The 12,248-nt window shown below is 52.8% G+C and overlaps 26 non-coding genes across 26 annotated transcripts; 5 read left to right on the forward strand and 21 right to left on the reverse strand.

Annotated features, from left to right (window-relative positions):
• Positions 1-193: 193 nt before the first annotated feature.
• Trnae-uuc (transfer RNA glutamic acid (anticodon UUC)) lies at positions 194-265 on the reverse strand. Its single transcript has one exon. It is a non-coding gene; the product is annotated as a tRNA-Glu (tRNA).
• A 308-nt stretch (positions 266-573) lies between these two features.
• Trnam-cau (transfer RNA methionine (anticodon CAU)) lies at positions 574-646 on the reverse strand. Its single transcript has one exon. It is a non-coding gene; the product is annotated as a tRNA-Met (tRNA).
• A 975-nt stretch (positions 647-1,621) lies between these two features.
• On the forward strand, positions 1,622-1,693 carry Trnag-ucc (transfer RNA glycine (anticodon UCC)). The gene has a single exon. It is a non-coding gene; the product is annotated as a tRNA-Gly (tRNA).
• A 265-nt stretch (positions 1,694-1,958) lies between these two features.
• Positions 1,959-2,040, reverse strand: Trnas-aga (transfer RNA serine (anticodon AGA)). The gene has a single exon. It is a non-coding gene; the product is annotated as a tRNA-Ser (tRNA).
• A 139-nt stretch (positions 2,041-2,179) lies between these two features.
• On the reverse strand, positions 2,180-2,252 carry Trnak-uuu (transfer RNA lysine (anticodon UUU)). The gene has a single exon. It is a non-coding gene; the product is annotated as a tRNA-Lys (tRNA).
• A 296-nt stretch (positions 2,253-2,548) lies between these two features.
• Positions 2,549-2,620, reverse strand: Trnae-uuc (transfer RNA glutamic acid (anticodon UUC)). Its single transcript has one exon. It is a non-coding gene; the product is annotated as a tRNA-Glu (tRNA).
• Positions 2,621-2,928: 308 nt separating this feature from the next.
• On the reverse strand, positions 2,929-3,001 carry Trnam-cau (transfer RNA methionine (anticodon CAU)). The gene has a single exon. It is a non-coding gene; the product is annotated as a tRNA-Met (tRNA).
• A 974-nt stretch (positions 3,002-3,975) lies between these two features.
• Trnag-ucc (transfer RNA glycine (anticodon UCC)) lies at positions 3,976-4,047 on the forward strand. Its single transcript has one exon. It is a non-coding gene; the product is annotated as a tRNA-Gly (tRNA).
• A 265-nt stretch (positions 4,048-4,312) lies between these two features.
• On the reverse strand, positions 4,313-4,394 carry Trnas-aga (transfer RNA serine (anticodon AGA)). The gene has a single exon. It is a non-coding gene; the product is annotated as a tRNA-Ser (tRNA).
• A 139-nt stretch (positions 4,395-4,533) lies between these two features.
• Trnak-uuu (transfer RNA lysine (anticodon UUU)) lies at positions 4,534-4,606 on the reverse strand. Its single transcript has one exon. It is a non-coding gene; the product is annotated as a tRNA-Lys (tRNA).
• A 296-nt stretch (positions 4,607-4,902) lies between these two features.
• On the reverse strand, positions 4,903-4,974 carry Trnae-uuc (transfer RNA glutamic acid (anticodon UUC)). The gene has a single exon. It is a non-coding gene; the product is annotated as a tRNA-Glu (tRNA).
• A 308-nt stretch (positions 4,975-5,282) lies between these two features.
• Trnam-cau (transfer RNA methionine (anticodon CAU)) lies at positions 5,283-5,355 on the reverse strand. The gene has a single exon. It is a non-coding gene; the product is annotated as a tRNA-Met (tRNA).
• Positions 5,356-6,329: 974 nt separating this feature from the next.
• Positions 6,330-6,401, forward strand: Trnag-ucc (transfer RNA glycine (anticodon UCC)). Its single transcript has one exon. It is a non-coding gene; the product is annotated as a tRNA-Gly (tRNA).
• Positions 6,402-6,666: 265 nt separating this feature from the next.
• On the reverse strand, positions 6,667-6,748 carry Trnas-aga (transfer RNA serine (anticodon AGA)). Its single transcript has one exon. It is a non-coding gene; the product is annotated as a tRNA-Ser (tRNA).
• Positions 6,749-6,887: 139 nt separating this feature from the next.
• Trnak-uuu (transfer RNA lysine (anticodon UUU)) lies at positions 6,888-6,960 on the reverse strand. The gene has a single exon. It is a non-coding gene; the product is annotated as a tRNA-Lys (tRNA).
• Positions 6,961-7,256: 296 nt separating this feature from the next.
• Trnae-uuc (transfer RNA glutamic acid (anticodon UUC)) lies at positions 7,257-7,328 on the reverse strand. Its single transcript has one exon. It is a non-coding gene; the product is annotated as a tRNA-Glu (tRNA).
• Positions 7,329-7,636: 308 nt separating this feature from the next.
• Positions 7,637-7,709, reverse strand: Trnam-cau (transfer RNA methionine (anticodon CAU)). Its single transcript has one exon. It is a non-coding gene; the product is annotated as a tRNA-Met (tRNA).
• A 974-nt stretch (positions 7,710-8,683) lies between these two features.
• Positions 8,684-8,755, forward strand: Trnag-ucc (transfer RNA glycine (anticodon UCC)). The gene has a single exon. It is a non-coding gene; the product is annotated as a tRNA-Gly (tRNA).
• A 265-nt stretch (positions 8,756-9,020) lies between these two features.
• Trnas-aga (transfer RNA serine (anticodon AGA)) lies at positions 9,021-9,102 on the reverse strand. The gene has a single exon. It is a non-coding gene; the product is annotated as a tRNA-Ser (tRNA).
• A 139-nt stretch (positions 9,103-9,241) lies between these two features.
• Positions 9,242-9,314, reverse strand: Trnak-uuu (transfer RNA lysine (anticodon UUU)). Its single transcript has one exon. It is a non-coding gene; the product is annotated as a tRNA-Lys (tRNA).
• A 296-nt stretch (positions 9,315-9,610) lies between these two features.
• Trnae-uuc (transfer RNA glutamic acid (anticodon UUC)) lies at positions 9,611-9,682 on the reverse strand. The gene has a single exon. It is a non-coding gene; the product is annotated as a tRNA-Glu (tRNA).
• Positions 9,683-9,990: 308 nt separating this feature from the next.
• Trnam-cau (transfer RNA methionine (anticodon CAU)) lies at positions 9,991-10,063 on the reverse strand. The gene has a single exon. It is a non-coding gene; the product is annotated as a tRNA-Met (tRNA).
• A 974-nt stretch (positions 10,064-11,037) lies between these two features.
• Trnag-ucc (transfer RNA glycine (anticodon UCC)) lies at positions 11,038-11,109 on the forward strand. Its single transcript has one exon. It is a non-coding gene; the product is annotated as a tRNA-Gly (tRNA).
• A 265-nt stretch (positions 11,110-11,374) lies between these two features.
• On the reverse strand, positions 11,375-11,456 carry Trnas-aga (transfer RNA serine (anticodon AGA)). Its single transcript has one exon. It is a non-coding gene; the product is annotated as a tRNA-Ser (tRNA).
• A 139-nt stretch (positions 11,457-11,595) lies between these two features.
• Positions 11,596-11,668, reverse strand: Trnak-uuu (transfer RNA lysine (anticodon UUU)). The gene has a single exon. It is a non-coding gene; the product is annotated as a tRNA-Lys (tRNA).
• A 296-nt stretch (positions 11,669-11,964) lies between these two features.
• Positions 11,965-12,036, reverse strand: Trnae-uuc (transfer RNA glutamic acid (anticodon UUC)). Its single transcript has one exon. It is a non-coding gene; the product is annotated as a tRNA-Glu (tRNA).
• Positions 12,037-12,248: the final 212 nt, after the last annotated feature.

Below are 12,248 nucleotides of genomic sequence, written 5' to 3' on the forward strand. Positions count from 1 at the left end.
CACCGACTTCCCACTGACGCTGGTAGCAGCCCAACAGCGGACCAGAGCCTCTTCTCCCTTTATTCCGGTGCCGACAGTAATTGCATCATGTGCCTGTTTTCCCCGATTACGTTCGGTCGAAGCTTCGGAAGGTGGGCGACAAACGACAGTTCGAAGGCCAAAACGTGGAGCGTTGTGTGCGCAAAAACTTCCGTTCCGGTACCGGGAATCGAACCCGGGCCTCCTGGGTGAAAGCCAGGTATCCTAGCCACTAGACCACACCGGATTTGCTCGGTAAGCGTGAGGTTTTCTCCGTCTCCTCTCGTATTTCGTGCTGAATCTGGACTCAGTGCAGTTCTCCGTTTGCGAGCATATTTGCGCCTACAGACTGGCATGGCGCACAGCTCGAAATTGACTATTCATTATGTTACTCCTAACAAGGGAAGAGAAAGATCAAAGTTGTACGTTGTCATAATTGGAAATAAACATATTGACGCTGGGGCGTAGACTCCTTGTGGATAACGAACGACAATTAAGTTCGTTCCCTAGCAACAGCAACGCCGTTAATTCAGCCATGATGTACAGCAAATTAAATGCCCCGGGTGAGGATCGAACTCACGACCTTAAGATTATGAGACTTACGCGCTACCTACTGCGCTACCGAGGCACGTTGCAAGTAACGTTACAGGAAACTTGGTAAGTCTCTCATATTAGAGATAGACAGTTTGCGCTTTCTCAAGAATCTGTTGTGTTGCTACACGTGCTTTCCCTACTTGCTAGATTAAACTGCTGCCGCAGCTATTTCAACGGAACGCAGCACTGCCCGAGGTTACAGTACATCGCCCTTGCGGCACCTGAACACAGCGGCCTGTTGGGCCAGGCCGTCGTCAGAGTTCAGAAATAGCACGCGACCGTTCAAGTACGGTCTGTTGCGTGCTGCGTGTATGGTTCTTCTCACAGCGAATCCTGCTATACATTCCTGAGGCTGACGCAGCTCAGGCGAGGAATCGGCGCGGCAGCATTATAGCGAGAACAGCAGAACGATGCATCGGCCGGGAATCGAACCCGGGCCGTCCGCATGCTAAGCGAGCATTCACCAATTTTTTTTTTTGTTCTCATTTCTTTCGTTGCATTTGTTGGGGGCGGACGTCCGATGGCGCCCGTTCAAGTTCATCGTTGACTCGGTCTTTCATCACAGAGGGCAGATAACTCTCAGACCGAACACGCTGAGCTATCGTGCCAGCAAGCCTTAAGATTATGAGACTTACGCGCTGCCTACTGCACTACTGAGGCACATGCCATTGAACCACCGATGCTCGACAAGCTGCCCGTGCTTCCCGAGCACTTTTCTGCAGGGGAAAGTGGGATTGCCACCCAGCGACGTCGGATACAACCGAAAAAAGTGCTACACACGCGGAGTGCTCCACTACACTGCCTTAAAACGAATGCTCATCTCTATCGTTGAGTAACCTTGCGGCCGCGGCGACTAGTCTTGCCCAAAGACGCAGCGTGCGTGGAGGCGCTACCCGAATGCGTGTGGATGCACCCTCCTACCTCGTAAAGCGCCTGCAGCTACTATCACCGTGGGCCGCTGCTGGCGGGCAGGAAGCCGACAAAGCGGGGCGTTGCGAGCAGCGCCTGTGCGGTGGTGGTGTAATGGTGAGCATAGTTGCCTTCCAAGCAGTTGATCCGGGTTCGATTCCCGGCCACCGCAAGTGGCGCTGGTTTTTTCGTATGAGTATGTGAGCCGCGTGCTGTTAAATGACGGTTTTTTTCGTCGTAGCTCCACGCTGACCATCCTGTAGTATGTCCCGACTTGTCCCGACTTTGCTCGGCTGACGCGAAAGCTGACGCTTGGAATTCGCCCTTATCAAAAGGACAGGCACTATAAACGGCTGAGAGAGGCGAGGTGTGGAGAGGTACCAAACGACAGGCAATCTGCGAAATTTTCTGCTCGTTGTTCTTAAAGAAAAAACCGACGCAGTCGGTAGGACTCGAACCTACGCTCCCAGAGGGAATCTGATTTCTAGTCAGACGCCTTAACCACTCGGCCACGACTGCTCGTAACTGAAGTTTCCCTGGAATCGTGAAAAATCCAACCGGTCTGCGCAGAATGTTGACAGGAAACGAACTCCGTGCACTGATTACGGCAGGGTTACCATCGCTACGAGACGAGCCATTACGGAAACGTTAAAATCTTCGCCCGGACAGGGACTTGAACCCTGGACCCTTAGGTTAAAAGCCTAATGCTCTACCGACTGAGCTATCCGGGCTCACGCTCGTTGTGGATGGAGCGGCTGCAAGCAATGTAAATAACTGGAACGCGTGTGTAGGCGTACTACGGTAATTTCTGGCTTCTGGCGCAACTGGCGACTTCACCGACTTCCCACTGACGCTGGTAGCAGCCCAACAGCGGACCAGAGCCTCTTCTCCCTTTATTCCGGTGCCGACAGTAATTGCATCATGTGCCTGTTTTCCCCGATTACGTTCGGTCGAAGCTTCGGAAGGTGGGCGACAAACGACAGTTCGAAGGCCAAAACGTGGAGCGTTGTGTGCGCAAAAACTTCCGTTCCGGTACCGGGAATCGAACCCGGGCCTCCTGGGTGAAAGCCAGGTATCCTAGCCACTAGACCACACCGGATTTGCTCGGTAAGCGTGAGGTTTTCTCCGTCTCCTCTCGTATTTCGTGCTGAATCTGGACTCAGTGCAGTTCTCCGTTTGCGAGCATATTTGCGCCTACAGACTGGCATGGCGCACAGCTCGCAATTGACTATTCATTATGTTACTCCTAACAAGGGAAGAGAAAGATCAAAGTTGTACGTTGTCATAATTGGAAATAAACATATTGACGCTGGGGCGTAGACTCCTTGTGGATAACGAACGACAATTAAGTTCGTTCCCTAGCAACAGCAACGCCGTTAATTCAGCCATGATGTACAGCAAATTAAATGCCCCGGGTGAGGATCGAACTCACGACCTTAAGATTATGAGACTTACGCGCTACCTACTGCGCTACCGAGGCACGTTGCAAGTAACGTTACAGGAAACTTGGTAAGTCTCTCATATTAGAGATAGACAGTTTGCGCTTTCTCAAGAATCTGTTGTGTTGCTACACGTGCTTTCCCTACTTGCTAGATTAAACTGCTGCCGCAGCTATTTCAACGGAACGCAGCACTGCCCGAGGTTACAGTACATCGCCCTTGCGGCACCTGAACACAGCGGCCTGTTGGGCCAGGCCGTCGTCAGAGTTCAGAAATAGCACGCGACCGTTCAAGTACGGTCTGTTGCGTGCTGCGTGTATGGTTCTTCTCACAGCGAATCCTGCTATACATTCCTGAGGCTGACGCGGCTCAGGCGAGGAATCGGCGCGGCAGCATTATAGCGAGAACAGCAGAACGATGCATCGGCCGGGAATCGAACCCGGGCCGTCCGCATGCTAAGCGAGCATTCACCAATTTTTTTTTTGTTCTCATTTCTTTCGTTGCATTTGTTGGGGGCGGACGTCCGATGGCGCCCGTTCAAGTTCATCGTTGACTCGGTCTTTCATCACAGAGGGCAGATAACTCTCAGACCGAACACGCTGAACTATCGTGCCAGCAAGCCTTAAGATTATGAGACTTACGCGCTGCCTACTGCACTACTGAGGCACATGCCATTGAACCACCGATGCTCGACAAGCTGCCCGTGCTTCCCGAGCACTTTTCTGCAGGGGAAAGTGGGATTGCCACCCAGCGACGTCGGATACAACCGAAAAAAGTGCTACACACGCGGAGTGCTCCACTACACTGCCTTAAAACGAATGCTCATCTCTATCGTTGAGTAACCTTGCGGCCGCGGCGACTAGTCTTGCCCAAAGACGCAGCGTGCGTGGAGGCGCTACCCGAATGCGTGTGGATGCACCCTCCTACCTCGTAAAGCGCCTGCAGCTACTATCACCGTGGGCCGCTGCTGGCGGGCAGGAAGCCGACAAAGCGGGGCGTTGCGAGCAGCGCCTGTGCGGTGGTGGTGTAATGGTGAGCATAGTTGCCTTCCAAGCAGTTAATCCGGGTTCGATTCCCGGCCACCGCAAGTGGCGCTGGTTTTTTCGTATGAGTATGTGAGCCGCGTGCTGTTAAATGACGGTTTTTTTCGTCGTAGCTCCACGCTGACCATCCTGTAGTATGTCCCGACTTGTCCCGACTTTGCTCGGCTGACGCGAAAGCTGACGCTTGGAATTCGCCCTTATCAAAAGGACAGGCACTATAAACGGCTGAGAGAGGCGAGGTGTGGAGAGGTACCAAACGACAGGCAATCTGCGAAATTTTCTGCTCGTTGTTCTTAAAGAAAAAACCGACGCAGTCGGTAGGACTCGAACCTACGCTCCCAGAGGGAATCTGATTTCTAGTCAGACGCCTTAACCACTCGGCCACGACTGCTCGTAACTGAGGTTTCCCTGGAATCGTGAAAAATCCAACCGGTCTGCGCAGAATGTTGACAGGAAGCGAACTCCGTGCACTGATTACGGCAGGGTTACCATCGCTACGAGACGAGCCATTACGGAAACGTTAAAATCTTCGCCCGGACAGGGACTTGAACCCTGGACCCTTAGGTTAAAAGCCTAATGCTCTACCGACTGAGCTATCCGGGCTCACGCTCGTTGTGGATGGAGCGGCTGCAAGCAATGTAAATAACTGGAACGCGTGTGTAGGCGTACTACGGTAATTTCTGGCTTCTGGCGCAACTGGCGACTTCACCGACTTCCCACTGACGCTGGTAGCAGCCCAACAGCGGACCAGAGCCTCTTCTCCCTTTATTCCGGTGCCGACAGTAATTGCATCATGTGCCTGTTTTCCCCGATTACGTTCGGTCGAAGCTTCGGAAGGTGGGCGACAAACGACAGTTCGAAGGCCAAAACGTGGAGCGTTGTGTGCGCAAAAACTTCCGTTCCGGTACCGGGAATCGAACCCGGGCCTCCTGGGTGAAAGCCAGGTATCCTAGCCACTAGACCACACCGGATTTGCTCGGTAAGCGTGAGGTTTTCTCCGTCTCCTCTCGTATTTCGTGCTGAATCTGGACTCAGTGCAGTTCTCCGTTTGCGAGCATATTTGCGCCTACAGACTGGCATGGCGCACAGCTCGCAATTGACTATTCATTATGTTACTCCTAACAAGGGAAGAGAAAGATCAAAGTTGTACGTTGTCATAATTGGAAATAAACATATTGACGCTGGGGCGTAGACTCCTTGTGGATAACGAACGACAATTAAGTTCGTTCCCTAGCAACAGCAACGCCGTTAATTCAGCCATGATGTACAGCAAATTAAATGCCCCGGGTGAGGATCGAACTCACGACCTTAAGATTATGAGACTTACGCGCTACCTACTGCGCTACCGAGGCACGTTGCAAGTAACGTTACAGGAAACTTGGTAAGTCTCTCATATTAGAGATAGACAGTTTGCGCTTTCTCAAGAATCTGTTGTGTTGCTACACGTGCTTTCCCTACTTGCTAGATTAAACTGCTGCCGCAGCTATTTCAACGGAACGCAGCACTGCCCGAGGTTACAGTACATCGCCCTTGCGGCACCTGAACACAGCGGCCTGTTGGGCCAGGCCGTCGTCAGAGTTCAGAAATAGCACGCGACCGTTCAAGTACGGTCTGTTGCGTGCTGCGTGTATGGTTCTTCTCACAGCGAATCCTGCTATACATTCCTGAGGCTGACGCGGCTCAGGCGAGGAATCGGCGCGGCAGCATTATAGCGAGAACAGCAGAACGATGCATCGGCCGGGAATCGAACCCGGGCCGTCCGCATGCTAAGCGAGCATTCACCAATTTTTTTTTTGTTCTCATTTCTTTCGTTGCATTTGTTGGGGGCGGACGTCCGATGGCGCCCGTTCAAGTTCATCGTTGACTCGGTCTTTCATCACAGAGGGCAGATAACTCTCAGACCGAACACGCTGAACTATCGTGCCAGCAAGCCTTAAGATTATGAGACTTACGCGCTGCCTACTGCACTACTGAGGCACATGCCATTGAACCACCGATGCTCGACAAGCTGCCCGTGCTTCCCGAGCACTTTTCTGCAGGGGAAAGTGGGATTGCCACCCAGCGACGTCGGATACAACCGAAAAAAGTGCTACACACGCGGAGTGCTCCACTACACTGCCTTAAAACGAATGCTCATCTCTATCGTTGAGTAACCTTGCGGCCGCGGCGACTAGTCTTGCCCAAAGACGCAGCGTGCGTGGAGGCGCTACCCGAATGCGTGTGGATGCACCCTCCTACCTCGTAAAGCGCCTGCAGCTACTATCACCGTGGGCCGCTGCTGGCGGGCAGGAAGCCGACAAAGCGGGGCGTTGCGAGCAGCGCCTGTGCGGTGGTGGTGTAATGGTGAGCATAGTTGCCTTCCAAGCAGTTAATCCGGGTTCGATTCCCGGCCACCGCAAGTGGCGCTGGTTTTTTCGTATGAGTATGTGAGCCGCGTGCTGTTAAATGACGGTTTTTTTCGTCGTAGCTCCACGCTGACCATCCTGTAGTATGTCCCGACTTGTCCCGACTTTGCTCGGCTGACGCGAAAGCTGACGCTTGGAATTCGCCCTTATCAAAAGGACAGGCACTATAAACGGCTGAGAGAGGCGAGGTGTGGAGAGGTACCAAACGACAGGCAATCTGCGAAATTTTCTGCTCGTTGTTCTTAAAGAAAAAACCGACGCAGTCGGTAGGACTCGAACCTACGCTCCCAGAGGGAATCTGATTTCTAGTCAGACGCCTTAACCACTCGGCCACGACTGCTCGTAACTGAGGTTTCCCTGGAATCGTGAAAAATCCAACCGGTCTGCGCAGAATGTTGACAGGAAGCGAACTCCGTGCACTGATTACGGCAGGGTTACCATCGCTACGAGACGAGCCATTACGGAAACGTTAAAATCTTCGCCCGGACAGGGACTTGAACCCTGGACCCTTAGGTTAAAAGCCTAATGCTCTACCGACTGAGCTATCCGGGCTCACGCTCGTTGTGGATGGAGCGGCTGCAAGCAATGTAAATAACTGGAACGCGTGTGTAGGCGTACTACGGTAATTTCTGGCTTCTGGCGCAACTGGCGACTTCACCGACTTCCCACTGACGCTGGTAGCAGCCCAACAGCGGACCAGAGCCTCTTCTCCCTTTATTCCGGTGCCGACAGTAATTGCATCATGTGCCTGTTTTCCCCGATTACGTTCGGTCGAAGCTTCGGAAGGTGGGCGACAAACGACAGTTCGAAGGCCAAAACGTGGAGCGTTGTGTGCGCAAAAACTTCCGTTCCGGTACCGGGAATCGAACCCGGGCCTCCTGGGTGAAAGCCAGGTATCCTAGCCACTAGACCACACCGGATTTGCTCGGTAAGCGTGAGGTTTTCTCCGTCTCCTCTCGTATTTCGTGCTGAATCTGGACTCAGTGCAGTTCTCCGTTTGCGAGCATATTTGCGCCTACAGACTGGCATGGCGCACAGCTCGAAATTGACTATTCATTATGTTACTCCTAACAAGGGAAGAGAAAGATCAAAGTTGTACGTTGTCATAATTGGAAATAAACATATTGACGCTGGGGCGTAGACTCCTTGTGGATAACGAACGACAATTAAGTTCGTTCCCTAGCAACAGCAACGCCGTTAATTCAGCCATGATGTACAGCAAATTAAATGCCCCGGGTGAGGATCGAACTCACGACCTTAAGATTATGAGACTTACGCGCTACCTACTGCGCTACCGAGGCACGTTGCAAGTAACGTTACAGGAAACTTGGTAAGTCTCTCATATTAGAGATAGACAGTTTGCGCTTTCTCAAGAATCTGTTGTGTTGCTACACGTGCTTTCCCTACTTGCTAGATTAAACTGCTGCCGCAGCTATTTCAACGGAACGCAGCACTGCCCGAGGTTACAGTACATCGCCCTTGCGGCACCTGAACACAGCGGCCTGTTGGGCCAGGCCGTCGTCAGAGTTCAGAAATAGCACGCGACCGTTCAAGTACGGTCTGTTGCGTGCTGCGTGTATGGTTCTTCTCACAGCGAATCCTGCTATACATTCCTGAGGCTGACGCGGCTCAGGCGAGGAATCGGCGCGGCAGCATTATAGCGAGAACAGCAGAACGATGCATCGGCCGGGAATCGAACCCGGGCCGTCCGCATGCTAAGCGAGCATTCACCAATTTTTTTTTTGTTCTCATTTCTTTCGTTGCATTTGTTGGGGGCGGACGTCCGATGGCGCCCGTTCAAGTTCATCGTTGACTCGGTCTTTCATCACAGAGGGCAGATAACTCTCAGACCGAACACGCTGAACTATCGTGCCAGCAAGCCTTAAGATTATGAGACTTACGCGCTGCCTACTGCACTACTGAGGCACATGCCATTGAACCACCGATGCTCGACAAGCTGCCCGTGCTTCCCGAGCACTTTTCTGCAGGGGAAAGTGGGATTGCCACCCAGCGACGTCGGATACAACCGAAAAAAGTGCTACACACGCGGAGTGCTCCACTACACTGCCTTAAAACGAATGCTCATCTCTATCGTTGAGTAACCTTGCGGCCGCGGCGACTAGTCTTGCCCAAAGACGCAGCGTGCGTGGAGGCGCTACCCGAATGCGTGTGGATGCACCCTCCTACCTCGTAAAGCGCCTGCAGCTACTATCACCGTGGGCCGCTGCTGGCGGGCAGGAAGCCGACAAAGCGGGGCGTTGCGAGCAGCGCCTGTGCGGTGGTGGTGTAATGGTGAGCATAGTTGCCTTCCAAGCAGTTAATCCGGGTTCGATTCCCGGCCACCGCAAGTGGCGCTGGTTTTTTCGTATGAGTATGTGAGCCGCGTGCTGTTAAATGACGGTTTTTTTCGTCGTAGCTCCACGCTGACCATCCTGTAGTATGTCCCGACTTGTCCCGACTTTGCTCGGCTGACGCGAAAGCTGACGCTTGGAATTCGCCCTTATCAAAAGGACAGGCACTATAAACGGCTGAGAGAGGCGAGGTGTGGAGAGGTACCAAACGACAGGCAATCTGCGAAATTTTCTGCTCGTTGTTCTTAAAGAAAAAACCGACGCAGTCGGTAGGACTCGAACCTACGCTCCCAGAGGGAATCTGATTTCTAGTCAGACGCCTTAACCACTCGGCCACGACTGCTCGTAACTGAGGTTTCCCTGGAATCGTGAAAAATCCAACCGGTCTGCGCAGAATGTTGACAGGAAGCGAACTCCGTGCACTGATTACGGCAGGGTTACCATCGCTACGAGACGAGCCATTACGGAAACGTTAAAATCTTCGCCCGGACAGGGACTTGAACCCTGGACCCTTAGGTTAAAAGCCTAATGCTCTACCGACTGAGCTATCCGGGCTCACGCTCGTTGTGGATGGAGCGGCTGCAAGCAATGTAAATAACTGGAACGCGTGTGTAGGCGTACTACGGTAATTTCTGGCTTCTGGCGCAACTGGCGACTTCACCGACTTCCCACTGACGCTGGTAGCAGCCCAACAGCGGACCAGAGCCTCTTCTCCCTTTATTCCGGTGCCGACAGTAATTGCATCATGTGCCTGTTTTCCCCGATTACGTTCGGTCGAAGCTTCGGAAGGTGGGCGACAAACGACAGTTCGAAGGCCAAAACGTGGAGCGTTGTGTGCGCAAAAACTTCCGTTCCGGTACCGGGAATCGAACCCGGGCCTCCTGGGTGAAAGCCAGGTATCCTAGCCACTAGACCACACCGGATTTGCTCGGTAAGCGTGAGGTTTTCTCCGTCTCCTCTCGTATTTCGTGCTGAATCTGGACTCAGTGCAGTTCTCCGTTTGCGAGCATATTTGCGCCTACAGACTGGCATGGCGCACAGCTCGAAATTGACTATTCATTATGTTACTCCTAACAAGGGAAGAGAAAGATCAAAGTTGTACGTTGTCATAATTGGAAATAAACATATTGACGCTGGGGCGTAGACTCCTTGTGGATAACGAACGACAATTAAGTTCGTTCCCTAGCAACAGCAACGCCGTTAATTCAGCCATGATGTACAGCAAATTAAATGCCCCGGGTGAGGATCGAACTCACGACCTTAAGATTATGAGACTTACGCGCTACCTACTGCGCTACCGAGGCACGTTGCAAGTAACGTTACAGGAAACTTGGTAAGTCTCTCATATTAGAGATAGACAGTTTGCGCTTTCTCAAGAATCTGTTGTGTTGCTACACGTGCTTTCCCTACTTGCTAGATTAAACTGCTGCCGCAGCTATTTCAACGGAACGCAGCACTGCCCGAGGTTACAGTACATCGCCCTTGCGGCACCTGAACACAGCGGCCTGTTGGGCCAGGCCGTCGTCAGAGTTCAGAAATAGCACGCGACCGTTCAAGTACGGTCTGTTGCGTGCTGCGTGTATGGTTCTTCTCACAGCGAATCCTGCTATACATTCCTGAGGCTGACGCAGCTCAGGCGAGGAATCGGCGCGGCAGCATTATAGCGAGAACAGCAGAACGATGCATCGGCCGGGAATCGAACCCGGGCCGTCCGCATGCTAAGCGAGCATTCACCAATTTTTTTTTTGTTCTCATTTCTTTCGTTGCATTTGTTGGGGGCGGACGTCCGATGGCGCCCGTTCAAGTTCATCGTTGACTCGGTCTTTCATCACAGAGGGCAGATAACTCTCAGACCGAACACGCTGAGCTATCGTGCCAGCAAGCCTTAAGATTATGAGACTTACGCGCTGCCTACTGCACTACTGAGGCACATGCCATTGAACCACCGATGCTCGACAAGCTGCCCGTGCTTCCCGAGCACTTTTCTGCAGGGGAAAGTGGGATTGCCACCCAGCGACGTCGGATACAACCGAAAAAAGTGCTACACACGCGGAGTGCTCCACTACACTGCCTTAAAACGAATGCTCATCTCTATCGTTGAGTAACCTTGCGGCCGCGGCGACTAGTCTTGCCCAAAGACGCAGCGTGCGTGGAGGCGCTACCCGAATGCGTGTGGATGCACCCTCCTACCTCGTAAAGCGCCTGCAGCTACTATCACCGTGGGCCGCTGCTGGCGGGCAGGAAGCCGACAAAGCGGGGCGTTGCGAGCAGCGCCTGTGCGGTGGTGGTGTAATGGTGAGCATAGTTGCCTTCCAAGCAGTTGATCCGGGTTCGATTCCCGGCCACCGCAAGTGGCGCTGGTTTTTTCGTATGAGTATGTGAGCCGCGTGCTGTTAAATGACGGTTTTTTTCGTCGTAGCTCCACGCTGACCATCCTGTAGTATGTCCCGACTTGTCCCGACTTTGCTCGGCTGACGCGAAAGCTGACGCTTGGAATTCGCCCTTATCAAAAGGACAGGCACTATAAACGGCTGAGAGAGGCGAGGTGTGGAGAGGTACCAAACGACAGGCAATCTGCGAAATTTTCTGCTCGTTGTTCTTAAAGAAAAAACCGACGCAGTCGGTAGGACTCGAACCTACGCTCCCAGAGGGAATCTGATTTCTAGTCAGACGCCTTAACCACTCGGCCACGACTGCTCGTAACTGAGGTTTCCCTGGAATCGTGAAAAATCCAACCGGTCTGCGCAGAATGTTGACAGGAAGCGAACTCCGTGCACTGATTACGGCAGGGTTACCATCGCTACGAGACGAGCCATTACGGAAACGTTAAAATCTTCGCCCGGACAGGGACTTGAACCCTGGACCCTTAGGTTAAAAGCCTAATGCTCTACCGACTGAGCTATCCGGGCTCACGCTCGTTGTGGATGGAGCGGCTGCAAGCAATGTAAATAACTGGAACGCGTGTGTAGGCGTACTACGGTAATTTCTGGCTTCTGGCGCAACTGGCGACTTCACCGACTTCCCACTGACGCTGGTAGCAGCCCAACAGCGGACCAGAGCCTCTTCTCCCTTTATTCCGGTGCCGACAGTAATTGCATCATGTGCCTGTTTTCCCCGATTACGTTCGGTCGAAGCTTCGGAAGGTGGGCGACAAACGACAGTTCGAAGGCCAAAACGTGGAGCGTTGTGTGCGCAAAAACTTCCGTTCCGGTACCGGGAATCGAACCCGGGCCTCCTGGGTGAAAGCCAGGTATCCTAGCCACTAGACCACACCGGATTTGCTCGGTAAGCGTGAGGTTTTCTCCGTCTCCTCTCGTATTTCGTGCTGAATCTGGACTCAGTGCAGTTCTCCGTTTGCGAGCATATTTGCGCCTACAGACTGGCATGGCGCACAGCTCGAAATTGACTATTCATTATGTTACTCCTAACAAGGGAAGAGAAAGATCAAAGTTGTACGTTGTCATAATTGGAAATAAACATATTGACGCT

This window comes from Schistocerca serialis, chromosome 4, assembly GCF_023864345.2.
Source record: "Schistocerca serialis cubense isolate TAMUIC-IGC-003099 chromosome 4, iqSchSeri2.2, whole genome shotgun sequence".
NCBI lineage: Eukaryota > Metazoa > Arthropoda > Insecta > Orthoptera > Acrididae > Schistocerca > Schistocerca serialis.